At 35.9% G+C, this 12,566-nt stretch overlaps 2 protein-coding genes across 4 annotated transcripts in view; both read left to right on the forward strand.

Annotated features, from left to right (window-relative positions):
* LOC132912352 (origin recognition complex subunit 2) overlaps window positions 1-12,566 on the forward strand; it is a 113,593-nt gene that overhangs the window by 91,648 nt on the left and 9,379 nt on the right. The window lies entirely within an intron of this gene.
* LOC132912353 (speckle-type POZ protein) overlaps window positions 1-12,566 on the forward strand; it is a 44,905-nt gene that overhangs the window by 3,968 nt on the left and 28,371 nt on the right. The gene's annotated exons all lie outside the window — the stretch shown is intronic.

Genomic DNA, 12,566 nt, shown 5'->3' on the forward strand with positions numbered 1-12,566 from the left:
GTTTTTCTTTGAAATTTAAATGACGATACGTTGTTAAGGAATTCTGCGCTACTATTTTCGGAATACTCCTTTTTGCCTGGTGTATCGATAAACATTTAGGAACTTTGTGTATTTTTAAGCTTCTTTCTTTCTTCGTGCTGATAAATTCTTAAAAAATTCTAGATCTTGCCGTTCCTTAAGGGTCGATAAATGCTTGAAAATATATCACGTGTTTTCATGTCTTTTTTTTTTTTTTTTTTGTTTAAGCGTGAATCGATGAAAATATACGTTGTTCGAGTGACTTTTCATATTTTGGACTGATACTGTTTGTTTTCTCATTTCTTTTTTTTTTTTTTTAACTATATTTTCACTCTTTTTTAAGCATTGATTTACCTCGACCCTTTCTCTGACAAAATCGAAATCAAGGTAGTTCGCAGTGAAGCCACTAAAACTACATAGAAAGTTCACGCTATCATAACTTTTCCGAAATTGTCTGGCTCGAGTTCACACGTGAAAGCTTCACATTTGAACAGAATTTCGAATATAGAATCACTCAGTTGGTCTTTCTCATTAAAACGGTTACGATTTATATTACGTGAACCACAAATAAATCTTGATTTTTTTTTTAAATACATACACCGTCTTAATTTAAACTATGCGTTTTTCCTATTCTAATTTCTCAACGTATTGAAATATGCAGTATTTAATTTGACTTAATTTCGTTTACAAATAATCTGACTCCTTTTTGCGTAGATGTATGTAATAATAGGGTCCAAGCGATTAACCAATCGCGTAAAATCGTCTAATTGGCAAGAGAAGCGTTTCTCCCGAGGACACTCGCTGCGCGAAAGGTAATTTCAAATCATTAACATAACTCAAAGCGAATCGACTGTCGTTCCACGATCAATCAGTGTCTGGTGAAATTACGTTAAACGCTTTACGATGAGAATTGATCGACTCCTGGGTAGTGGCAGTTCCTCACCTAGGACAGATGTCGGTCGATGTAATTCTCTTTCTACGATATTGCGTTAATCCCATGAGAAACATCTATCGAACCACAGGAAACGTATTGGCTATAGATTACCTGCAATTAATCCTCTGATTTTACCGCAATTTATCTCCTTGAAAGGGAATAATTAATTTCAACTACAACTGTAATATTTGATGATTTATTTGACTTTTGGTGAAAATTCCGCGATGGCGTTTGGTAGAATTTTCGCGATTCGCTGCTTTACTCGATCTACCATTTCATAATAAAAGGAATTAGCGCAAGAAATCGATCAGCATCGAACTTTAAACTCGCGTGTAACAAGCGTCATTTAGAATCATAGAAAAACCAAACTGATTAGGATTAATCGTTTTGTTTTCAAGAAACTTAAAGAAAATTAATCAATTTGGCTCGAGTAACTTTGCGGCTTCTGCGTATCTTTTCGAATTTGTTTTACAATGTTATCGCAATGCTAATACAATGTCAAAGTTGCCACGCGCATGATTCTTTCATAAAAGATTTTCATATCAACATTTCACTTTGGTGAGTCATTGGACGTTAATTTCCATCTGTTGGAAACACGGTGAAGCGATACAGGTTCGGCGATAAATTCGAGGACATTGACGACGTGTTCGGTAGCGTAAAAGTTTTTAGCATAACGTGCTCGCTGATTGTCGCGTTAGATGAATCGGAAAAGCTCTTCGACCTTGCGTTACGACGTTATCGCGTTTGCGTCATAATATTTTCTCGTCAGTGACACACTGAAAAAGGCAGAAATCGCTTTGAATGCTCTTTGTCCCCTTCGTGTACACACAGCTGTTCCATTATCGTTGTCTGACGACATCTAAAATATTCTTGCCCTTGTATACACTTGCATACATATACAGTCATAAGTATGTATCTGAACACTTTGATCGATTCGTATAATACGAAGTAATAGAAGATGAGTCTTATTAAAGTGCAAAAGTTCGTAGCGAACAGGTATTTTCTTATAGAATCCGAAGAATACACAATGAAATTATATAGTAACTCATTATGTTTAGAACGTACATCCTATTTGCCATACATCATTTTATAAATAATTTACACTGCGACTAAGAGGCGACATTTCGTGACTGTAATACGCACTTCTTTTTGTTTGTCTATCGACCATCGTATCTGCGGTTGATACTAAATTGAAACATCATTGGAAAATCATACGAAGGTTATATTACCTAAGTATAAATCGTGCATTTTCCATAGGCATTTTACAATACGAACGAATATTCAATTGTAAAGTGCATATTAAAATACGTTAAATATTATAATTAAAAGAGATACACAAGGAACGGTTGAAACAGCACATTATACATATTCATGAAGGTCTGCAAATTTATAAGGGTATTTCCTAGATAAACGTTAATCTTATGTATCATTTCTTACAGTCCCTTTCTCTCCTTCAATTTAAACAAATGATAACCAAAATAAATTATACTAATATATTATATTATATTCATGAAGATCTGCAAATTTATAAGGATATTTTCCAAATAAACGTTAATCTTATGTATCGTTTCTTACAGTCTCTTTCTCTCTTTCAATTCAAACAAATGATAACCAAAATAAATTATTGTAATATATTATATTATATTCATGAAGATCTGCAAATTTATAAGGATATTTTCTAGATAAACGTTAATCTTATGTATCATTTCTTACAGTCCCTTTCTCTCTTTCAATTCAAACAGATGATAACCAAAATAAATTGTACTGATATAATATAAATAAGTGTATTTATACAATTATAGAGGAGAATGTTTGTGAAGTTCGTCAATGATTTTAAATTATTAAATATATTGTCTGCGATCTTTTCTCAGTTGTTGATTCTAGTGGCTCTTCCGTTTTTCTCCAAGGAAAATCTCGAAATATCCTAGCTCCAAGGCAATGAATTACCCCGAAATAGAACGTTGTTTCTTTGAAATCGTATCGATCTTCCGCGTCCTCGTCACCTTCTTAACACCGTCGACGCCGCGTTAAATTTAAGATTTCCCCGTGGAAACTTTAGAAATTTTATCGTCGTGCTAATCTCCATCGATTAATCATACGAAAATATCGCTCTCTTGCACATTAAACGTACTATCGTTAGAAAGTCTAAGACTGTCTGGAATCTTTATTTTTGTTTAGTGTTAGTTTAATGCGAGCAGTTTTGAATTAATCGTTTCAATTTCAGAGTACTACGAAAAATATGGCAAAAGAGCAATATGTGAACAATATTGTTACTCGCGTTTATCTCATCCTCCCTATATTTTTATCCATTTTTGTAACTTTCTATCAACAAGCGTTCATTTAACGATATTTCTCCTTTGTCCGACATTATTTGTAAACGACCTTCGACAAGTAGATAAGTAAAATACTAGCGTGTGTTTGTATTAGGAAAACGCGGAAGATCGGTACACCAAAAATTGCGCTATTTACTTTCAAACCTAAATTCGTACTATGTTATCTCTGAAAAAAGTGCTGTAACGTGTTGCGTAACAAACGTGCTTATCATCGTCGATATTTCTGATCCGGGGGCTTGATATTTCTGACACGAAAAACACAGGAAACTGGGAAAAAGGAATATATAATTGTCGTAGCATTTGCAATGATAATTTTTAATAACTTTTACATATATCGTTTGAAAAGTGCGAAAATTACATTTGCGATGTTATCGTTTCATGAAAAATCACACTTTGTTTTCTGAATCGGTTGTGCGTACTGGTCGAAAGATATCGCGACGGTGACAAATTATAATAATTCGACTAACAAGTGTGCTCCAAGTACGTAATTGCCCGACGATTATTTTTAAACGATTGCTCACCGTAGTCTGGGTAATTTGAACATGTTTGAAAATCATAAAAGGCCGAGACCGAGTGTTTCAAAATATTTACTCTTGCTTTTAATGTAGTGGTAATATTTTTTACTGATTTTTATACGATAATTATCGAAATCCGTTTTTTTTTTTTATTATTCACTCGTTCAGATATTTCATTGAATCGTTTAATAATGTTATCCCTTTAGTACTAATTCCTCAATTTAGCGTCAATTTTTCTAGATATGTTTGCTCTCTTATGGAAAAACCAAGTCCTTGGGTACAACGTTACACGTCGTCGGTAATTCTCCTTTCTCCCAATATGTATACGAACACAAAGCGAAAGAACCTTCGATCGATCATCGTATCGTGGACATTGGTGCTCCGAAGCATTCTTACTGTCCTTTGCCTTCCCGTATAACAATTTGTATACATTTCAGCGAGGTTCGCTGCGTGGAACGGTTGAGTAAACTTGGTTAGCGCTCTCTAATTTTACGTGCTCGTACGTGGAGGACGGAATAATTGTCATTGGTGTAGGAAGGAACGATTGACATTAATTCAATGACGAAAGGAATTGAATTGAATTGGAAATAAAGTACTTTTTGTCGTTCTCTTTCTATTCTTGTTTATGTACACACTCTTCGTGCTTCTTTTAATCTTTTATTATTTTTATTGGCATTGATCTCGTTACTGAAGTAGAAGAATTCCATAACTAGTAATAAAATGTAGAAAATTATTATTTTTTTTTTTTTTTTTTTTTTACTAAGGAATGCTTTTAAACGTTTTTCTAAAAAGCATTCATTCCTGTTATTTGTTTCTTTTCTTTTTTCCAATGCGATTAATACGATATCCCTGCGATGTTTATAACTTTGTAAGATTTGATTTCTTGAAGAATCGATTTCCTTATTTTTAAATGTCCATCCTTTACGCATGTGTTGTTCGATAAATTTATAAATAAAAGATCTGCCAGTTGATCGAGCAATCTCGTTATAGAATTTTCTGTACTTCGGTACTTTGGGAATTTTCTTTTACTCCCAGAAGTAAAATTACCATTTACAAATTCTATTAAATAATCGAACACGGTAATACAAATAGGGTACGTTAACAGCCGTTAAAACGTTCGTTGGTAATAAATTTTTATCGACAACTCCATCGCAACTTCAAAACCATTTACCATTATCCCTGGTAATTCCACTCACTTAGCCTCTTTGATAGCACCATTTTTCAAAGTCCACAGACAGCCGCTCGTATCTCAACCTTCGAAAATCTACCAGGAATATCTCTGTGTTTCTAATTCACCCACTTTTTCCAAAACATTTTTCTTCTATCCAATCCTCATCAATCTTCACCGTTTCTTAGCCTCGTGTATTAACGTACATTTTACCCAAGTCAGTAATTAATCTTTATTTATTTTTGCTTTCGATATCGTTTACGTAACTCGGAGTTGCTGCCATTTTTCGCTTGTTAATTCCGATCTGTTTTATAAATAAATATATCAGACTCTTGTTAATTTTATTTAAGATTAAATTTATTTTTAAAATGTATCAAACTCCCGTTGCTTTTTTGCCATCGTATTGAAGCAACTTCATTAAAGCTATTAGTTCGCTATTGATGTTTTTGAGTAGTTTTCTTCAATTTTCATTAGTTTTTTTTTCAGACTTCTTACACGTTTTTATTTTTATTTTGGTTTTTTTTTACAATTTGTCCTGAAGGACATTTGGTAAAGTGTTATATCTTAATGGTGAGAAAAAAAATAAAATAAAAATAAATATAGCATGTGGGTGGCTACCCCCAGCGGGGTGCATTTTTTCACTAGTGCATAGATTTTTTATATCTCGAAAACAGTCACGAAGAAATTATTCTGCTATTATTTCAAAGATAGTAAATATTCGTATCCTCTATACCTTCCCTTTTTAACTCTCGTCTCATTTTTCTTCTTGAATCCCCAAATATATTTTACACGTAACTGTAAAGTCCAGGTAAAACGAAGGAAACTATCGCTGACCCTCGTAAAATTTGAAAAAACTTCTATGTACCGTTCAGAAATATCTTGGAAAATATGCACGTTTGAAACATTTATTAAAATAAACACACTTTTCTTAAAATTTCAGCAGAAACAGTTTCTACTATAAACTCGTTTTATAGAAATAAGGCGTGATAGTATGTGTTAAAATGAAAATTGTATTGAGAATAGAAAGATATGTCGCATATTTACAAAAAATATGAAAAAATATTTCGTTTCTGGGCTACTAAAACTACTGATAATCGAGTCCATACGAAAGCAATATTAGTTTATAACTTACGTCGTATTAAACTCATCGGTCGACGAAATATTAATCCTGTTACGGTCCTCGAATATTGTATGCTTCTATCTCTCTTTACTATCATCGAAATAATAGCACTTTGAATATTTAAAGAGTCTCTTGAGCATAAAATTCAAGTGCGTAACTAACGAACAGCGATAACGTTATAGCAATATACCTGTACGAATTGCAAGTACAATATATTTCTCCCCGGGAATCGTAATAAATCGAGATATATTGTGCGCAATAAAATTTAATTTCTGGAAAATATTACATTGCATTTGCGCACATTTTTCTGCCAACGCTATTGTCTAGATCATTTGCATCCTTGAAAATTTATATTAGCCTACGAAATCTATCTTATTTTAATAATTCTAAAAAAATTCAATAACCGATGATCATCGTGGCAATCGAACGTGTTGAAGTTGTTCGATCTTTCCAAACATGCTGCTGCAGCTATCACAACGAAGCTCTGTATACCAGCTTGCACCACCCCATCTACTCCAAGAAAATCTTTCTCCCGGAAGTCCACAGCGGACCCTCGTTTCTAGTCTCGCACCGTGATAGTCTTGTCGGAAAAACACTTTCAACGCTATTATTATATCGCGACGGAGAGAGTCGAGGCCAATCGATGTCCGGTGCGCGATGAAATAAAGCCGTGCACAAAGGCGGACGCGTCAGGGCGGCGGCGGCGGCGGCGGTAACGGCGGCAGTGGAGGCAGAGGATCGCTTGCCGATGGTGGAGGGGCAACGGAAGGAAGGAAGGTTGTCCCTCGCTAGCGGCAACCTTCAGCTTCAAGGGTACAGGGCCGTAACCGACGTCCCCTTTGCTTTTTCACCTTCTTCACTCTTTCCCTTCGTTGGTCTACCGAGCCTGTTTCTTGGAATGCAAAAGTTCGAAAAACGGTCTACGTCTTCCAGGAATTCTTCTTCATCTTACGTTTCTCTGTCTAAATTTCTGTCTTACTTCGACTAATAACGATTTGAAAAGGTTTAAAAACGTTTCTCGAGTTTCTCGGGTCTGAACCAGTCTATAGATTTCTCATTTGTTCGCTTCTGTTTCTTTGGATTTTTATGCAAGCAGAAGTTGGACTCAAGTTGTGGACTAAATTCGTTAGGCAGGTGACACTCTGTGTTACTCTGACTATGTTATTTTTCATTAACACTTGTGACGATTTGTAGCATGTCACAAGTATCCAAATTACAGTGAACGTTACCGTTAATGTCTAGATTTCATTTCTTTGGTTATTCATAAATGGATATTTATTGTATAACTTTTGAATGAGTAATTGTATAACTTTTGAATAATCCATTTACACAAAGTGTAAGAATGAACCCAACTTTCTTTTCCTTTAGAATCTTTTGTCTTATTTAATTCATAATGTTCCATGAAAATTTCTGAAAGTTCGAATGGTCAGATACACCCCCACCATTTCTCCAATTTCCCTTTCCGCTTTTCCCTTTCTGTTTTTCCCTTTCCATTTTTCCCTTGATGTTGAAGCAAAGTGCAGGTAAAATGAGACGGTCGACGCAAACGGTAGGCGACGTGTCAGCTTGCAGCAATCTTCCAGATGATTTGCTTGATGCATTGTTTGATGCATTGTTTGACCTATTGGTTTAGCAGGATGAATCTAACTATCAGGTTAGTGCGAATATTTTCTCGATTTTGAAATTCGCAGTGTTATAAGAAGCTTCGAGTAGCTGTTTTTCTTGCGAGAAAGGAATAAATGTAGAAGAATGTCCGAAGGTCTTGAAGCCGTTTTTGTAAAGACTTATTGCGTGATGGGGGTCGTGTTGATGGTAGAAGGAAAATGGAGTAGATTAACAAGACATCGTTAGTAAGCACATGAACTATAGGTCATTGTCTTTGATAAGGTTAGAAGAATGACGTGAGGTTGTACGTTAAAAAAATGAATGGATTCGTATTACTCAGGAAAAACGGAGAGAAAAGATTTTTGCTTCTTCAAATTTATTTATTCACCAATCGGTATTTATATCTTCCGGCAAGTATAAATTAGTTCACGTAACAGATTAATTTATTTTAAGATTAAAGATTAATCCTAGCTTTTCTTAATACGTAATAAAATTGTATCTTAGTAACTCCATGACCTTCTGCCCTCGATATTTTTATCTACTCGATACGTATATACCTCTTGCAGTATCTATGAAATATAAAATAAGAATTCCATTAAATATTAAAGAAGACCATGAATGAAAGAATACTTTTTTTAGGAACTTCAATATTTTATTAGAATCTTTTCGTCGAATACTTTTAACATAGAAGCTCACAAATTTTCTTTCAGAAGAAAATTATCTTCGTCGTTTCTTCGCTTCTTTCCTTCTTTTTCCAGTGTATACAGGATTCAAAGATTCGTTCGAAAATCTTACGATAGCATTTTTTTTGTGAAAAGATTTTCTTCGTAAACGGCAACCGTATTTTCGTACATTCTCTCCCTTTTATTTCTTTTTTTTTTTGCGCGCGGCCTATACCTAGAACGATACCCAGTGTCAATAGACCCCCGCCATTTCTCACTTTTTCGTCGAACGAAACGTTAAGGGTGGTCGACACGCGTGGGTGTGCCTGCGTTTGAAATGATTTGTCGACGATAGTCTGTTCTCTCCGAGAAATTCCTGGGTCTGTTTGCTTTATCGGGGATCGAATATAAACGAGTTTCGTGAAAACGGAAAAATGTTCATGGTATTTATATCCATTTATGGGAAGTTTGAGGGTGCCAGAATAGACAGAATATTCGCAATATGTAGAAATATCACGAAAGAAGTTATTTGATGGACGAAACATATTTCTGTTTAGATTCCATATTTCTTTTTTTCTTTTTTCTTTCTTTTTTTAACTATATGAATAATAATACGAGTCTGCATTATTATTATTGGTACATTGTTTGCCAACTATCGATTTTATCATCAAAACAGCGGAAGAAGAAAGTTTGTGCGATCGTTTTGAAATTCCTCCGAATCGATTCTCTTCAGTACACTCTCGATCGAGAAGTTACAGCCAAGGGCTAAAGCATCTAAGTCGAGCTTCCTCGCTCGGCGTAAAGTTTCGCCCTTGTTCTCCAATTAACCCGAATTGCACTCCGGCCTGGGAGCCGGACAAAAGCTCCTGCACAGTGGTTCACAACTTGAAACAGTGATTCCAGTATTATCGAACACGTAGCAAATTACACGATTAACCTTCTATTAGGGTCGGTCAGCCATAACCTTGGTATTCCTGTTTTTAGGAATACGATTAAGGAAATGGAAACCAGGTAGAAATTAGTCGTTCTAATTAATACGTGCTTTGCTTTGGACATTTTCGATATACCGATAAAAAGAGCTGACATCACGAATACTATCTTCTACATTTATCTTGAAATCTAGCATTATTTATGTGAGCTTGTTGTAATAACTAAATTTATGGATGTAAATCATTTTTTTGAAGAATTCTTCTGCTTCTTAAGAATCGCATATTAATCGCGTACTTGCGTAACGAGACGTAGAAACTGAGCAAAAAATGGAATCGTAGCGTCACATTAGATTACGAGGGATTCCTAATCACCTAATTACCTAAAGAAAGGAACGACAAATATTTACCAAAGACTTAGTAAACTCCTGTAATAGATAGTTCCATGTCGTCATTGTCCAAATAGTCGACAAATTCTATACCCTTGAGGATAATGGTGTTACGCGTTCCAACAGTAACATAGATCCCCTCTGTGTGATTCATGTGACCTGCCGAAGTTCGTAGGCATTTTCTCGAAAGGCAGCCAGAGAGGAGAGATTTCTTTTATACCTGGGGGAGCGGAGAACTTAACTCGCCAGGACTGCCGTTGGTCGGTTGGTCGTCCTTCTAGGGCCATAGGGCTTCTTTTCTCCTGTTGGTTCTGGTGTGTTATATCCTGCCAAGGGCAGGGAAGCTCCCTGGACCCCGACTTGTTTCCAACAGAGGCCACTGGCCCCGCTACGTGGGATATACCGGACGACCTTGGGCCTCATGGCCAATTTGCGAGGTCCATTCCCTCCAGATGGGCCCTTACGGCCGGCTTATTAGCCACCAAGTCACTCGACCGCTCCTCCGGTCCACGGAATCCTCTACGAGCGTCGCGGTTTTCGGCGAGAACAACCTCCTTTTTGCTTCTCGTGTTTCGAGCCGCCTCACGAGTAATTCTGTGGTTTACCGGGCATCGGTGGAAATATCAAGGGACGCGTGTCATGAATAATGAATGAACGTCTGGAGTTTGTGAATAGAGAGCGAAATTAAAGTGAAATTTTGGGTGTCTGTGGTGATTCCCGCGGCGGATCCTTGTTACAATAGAACTAGTAAACATTTAGAATCATGGAACAGAGGTTTCTGGTTTCTCGAATTTTACATGCCTTCGGAATGATCTTCGCGGTAGCTCGGGATCAATGAAAATTTTGAGTCGAAGAATAGAAAATAATGATCGAGTTTGTGAGTTTTAGAATTTGCGACAAGGTTTACGGATATAAATAATGTGGTTGGAAGTTTGTTTTCTGTCACGTTTTCAAAATAGATTCAATTAACTTTATCCATTTTGAACGTCCCGTTGTTCGGTTCTATAAACTCGAAATCATGAATAATTGTTTGCAATCTATTCGAGTTACGCTGTTGACTCGTTTTACGTCATAAAAATGTTATTAACACTATCAAAAGTCCTCCCGAGGGCTTCAACCTTTAACCTTTACATTTGCATATACCGCACGATCATTGCGATTGCTCGTGACTTTTTCGGATGTTCGTAGCGATACATGACGATTTTTAGCCAAGTCGTCAATTCTTAACTATTCTTGGACATTCTCGACATCTTTCCGCGATCCTTGGTTAGTCGCGATGAATTGCGATGATCGTCGGTTTCATCAAAATGATAGATCCTCTCGCGTCGTGTTATCCTCAAGTGTCGGATGACATTACTCGACAAGTATCAAATCACCGTATCCGAGTAGGTTAAAAGCCAAAGGTTTACAGCTTACAGTGAGCTATCTAAATCTACTTACAAAAGCAACGTTTTCATTTTGTCCTTCGTTCTTGTTTATTCGACAAAAGTTTCGTCTTTCTTTGGATTCCTGTACGCGTCGTGGCAAACGTGACACGATACGCGTTAAACGTAATCATCGTTTAACAATTTCTTCACACGTACATCGCGATATAAAGAAATATACGCGTGAAAAGAAAAGAAAATAATGATAGAATCGAATAATCGAAGGCATAGGACGTGAATCGAGTCACGTTCGCGCGGCGTACCATTGAAACGTCGTAAATAGCGAGCGAATATAGCGAAGAGAACGATGCACGACTCATCCTGGAATTCTTTGAAAGTCCACCCGGCAGTTCTGTCATTACGGAAACGCAGTCCGAGTACCTAATTGCAGTGAACAGATACAGAAGCACTGGCTGACTTGGAAATATCACGTGCGCCGTGCACTTGTACGTTTGACGGTAATTTAAGTCTCCTTACCGATCATTAGTCGTTGTTAACTCAGTTCCAGTACGTGTTAGTACCTTGATTTTAACTACACAAAAAAGCGTTATCTTGATGCTTTTCGATCGTTTTTCTTCGTTAATCCTTTTTATTTAGTTCTTAAAGCAGAAATGAAAGCTTTGGGTTGAGCAACCTTCTATTTTCAACATGATTTACTGATTCTGAGGTGTTTCGTTTAATCTTTACCATAATATCTACTATTTAATACGTTTAATAAAGCAATGGATATTTGATTAATAGTCAGTGAGTGTATTACTGACGAACAATTTAAAGTATTCGTGCGCGTGTGAGAACATCGTTTTATTCCAACAGAATAAGGATTAGAATTGCGAAGTAGATTATTTCTACGATATACAGATGGAAGAAAATCCGCTTTACTTAATTTCTTAATCGTTTATTCTGTAGTTTGAAAAGTGATCGATTTACGTATAACGAGATTCTTTAACTTTTGATAGCAGCGAATCTTTGTAACAGATTCCTCATGAAATTTGGTATTTACGTATAATGCGACTATTTTTATGGAATAACGAGACTATTCTCACAAAATAGGAAATTTATTAATATCATGGATATCTGTAATAGGAATCCCGTGCGTGGAATAAATAATGTTCTCTCGGAGTAGTAAATAGATTAAAATCTTTAGTAACAATACTATGAAATTAGCTGTTCTCATAATCGAGACAATGGAAAATTTTTTCGTATTAACGCGTTATAGATTCGTTTCTTTCAGCTTGTCCTTGGTATTTTAATCGAAATGTAACTGAATGATAATTTATTGGGTAATAGTTCGATGGGATGCAATTTGTTGCGATGACACTCTCCGATATTCGTGGAATTTAAATGCCAGTTAAATAATTGAGAAGATGACGCACGAAATGGCAGAAAAGCGGAAAGAAGAAAGAAGGAGAAAAATAAGAAAAACAGGGATGAAAACACGATTTAAATTTAACTCGTGCGATGCAAAGCTATTA

Source organism: Bombus pascuorum, chromosome 11, assembly GCF_905332965.1.
Source record: "Bombus pascuorum chromosome 11, iyBomPasc1.1, whole genome shotgun sequence".
Lineage (NCBI taxonomy): Eukaryota > Metazoa > Arthropoda > Insecta > Hymenoptera > Apidae > Bombus > Bombus pascuorum.